Genomic DNA, 2,091 nt, shown 5'->3' with positions numbered 1-2,091 from the left:
TGTACTTGTAAGACCCGACTTTTTTTTAAAAAAAAAAAGAAAAGAAAAGAAGTAGGCTTATTAAAAGTGAATTTTATTTTTTTTATGTGGGCCTCCAATGTGGATTCGTAAAACTCTAGGGATGTTTTTGTAAAAAAAAAACAAATGTGTGTGCTGGTGTGCACGTGGAAGCCAAAGGATGTGCTAGTGTGCATGTGTGGGATATATATATATATCTTCTAATAGAAAGGAAAAAGAATACAAACGGAAGAGAAAAAAAAAAAGAACATACAGGAGAGGAAAAAAAAGGCGTGGAGAGAAGAATCTGGGAGGAGAGGATTGGTGTTAACGGAAGTCCTAATCTCGGTAGGTAATTTTGGAATTTTGATATCTGTTGGGTTCAAGTACTCCTAACTAGGGCTATTCTTTGTTCCTTTTCTCTGCTGGAATTGTTAGTTGTGATTGCAAGTATTTTTAGTCTCTCTTTTAAGTGAATATGAAAGATTTGATTTTCGGGTTAGAAAGGATGAATTTTGATTAAATTGGTTAATCAGGAAGAGAAAAAAAAGAGAAAAAAAAAAAAAGATAAGAAAGAAAGACACGAATTGGGGCAGTGGTATTTTTGCCATTGTTTGTTATTACTGTTAATGGTTGTCTAATGGCTATTTGGAAAAAATTATTCCATGTGGAAGGGTCATTAACGTGTCCTACACATAGCGTGTTAATGTCTCTAATGGAGACTTGTAATGCAAATTAACTTTACTTATGTTTCTGGACATGTCAAAACCTGATCTCGAACTGATTTTTATTGCGAGAAACTGGTTGTTGTTGCTGGATATAAGCTGTGTAACTGCTGGAATTTTCTTGTAATCTGCCAGGCTTTGAATCGAAATGCTAAAAAGAAATGCTCAAGTGCTAAATAGCTTATAAGAGTTGGAATATGATGCTAACTGTTGGATATTTGTATTTGTAACTTATAATAGTTTTAAATTTTCTTAATATTTGGAGTTGGGAATTGAAGTATACTTTTTAGGGAGTTTCCCAATTGTGACCAAGGAAAAGAGTGTTCCATATGAGTAATTGATTGTGTTTTCCTTATGGTTTCAACTCCATATTCACATGTGTGGATTTATGTGCTGTATGCCAGGTTCGGAAGCGGCGACGAGCACTGTGACTCCACGTAGGGAGTGAGCTCGTGTTGGTACCTTTTTGGCTGGACCTCGAGGTGGGTGTTCTTATTTTTAATAGCGGAAGATGAGACAAGGTGTAAAGTTATTTTTCGTATTGAAATGGTTAATATTTGGCTTGAGCTCCTAAGCGAGAATATGATCGTAGCCTTAGTGGCGTTATAATATGGCCTTAGTGGCGTTATTGAATATTGCCTTAGTGGCGTGAATAAATATTGCCTTAGTGGCGTGACAACTATTGCCTTAGTGGCGTAAAGAGTATTGCCTTAGTGGCGTTGATATGAAATTGCCTTAGTGGTGTTGATATGAAATTGCCTTAGTGGCGTTATGAATATTACGTAATGGAACGTTATTGTGGGCTAAATATTCTTGCTTAAATTGTTGGATAGCCCTTGTCTTTATTGCTTCTCTTATTATGGATAAGTACATTCACTGAGCAAGTTGATAGCTCACACCCCCACAGTATTTTCTTTTCAGGTGCGTGACGGCACGTGGGTCCACTGCAGAGTCTAGACAGGAGTTGTGTATATAGAAGTCTAGCTTTTTGACTCTTTTGATTATGTGCCTATTTTTGGTGGTTGTATATGTTGTAAATATATGTGGGCACATCATGTATGACAGTTATTTCCGTATATATGCAAGTTAAGTTTTTTTTTTATGAGCTGGACACCTAGCTGGTGCTTTTATTTACTTTTTGAGCAGGGCCAAGACGTGGGTCCATCCCATTCGGAAAATAAATTTAGTGTGGTATTTTTCGGGATGGGGTGTGACAGTACTCGTACGGTATTGCACCGTTTTGGTGTGGTTTGGTACGGTAAGGATGTACTCGTACGGTATTGTACCGTTTTGGTGTGGATTGGTACCGTATGAATGTACTCGTACGGTATTGCACCGTTTTGGGGTGGTTTGGTACCGTAACGAAGTA

The 2,091-nt window shown here is 37.4% G+C and overlaps 1 long non-coding RNA gene across 1 annotated transcript; it reads left to right on the top strand.

Moving 5' to 3' along the window:
* The first annotated feature begins 278 nt into the window (after positions 1–278).
* LOC131298028 (uncharacterized) lies at positions 279–1,774 on the top strand. Its single transcript, XR_009190444.1, has 3 exons — positions 279–345; positions 1,127–1,204; positions 1,630–1,774. It is a non-coding gene; the product is annotated as an uncharacterized LOC131298028 (long non-coding RNA).
* Positions 1,775–2,091: the final 317 nt, after the last annotated feature.

This window comes from Rhododendron vialii, chromosome 8a (assembly GCF_030253575.1).
Source record: "Rhododendron vialii isolate Sample 1 chromosome 8a, ASM3025357v1".
NCBI lineage: Eukaryota > Viridiplantae > Streptophyta > Magnoliopsida > Ericales > Ericaceae > Rhododendron > Rhododendron vialii.
The sequence above is the reverse complement of the archived record's forward strand: the minus strand, read 5'-3'. Positions and strand labels throughout refer to the sequence as shown.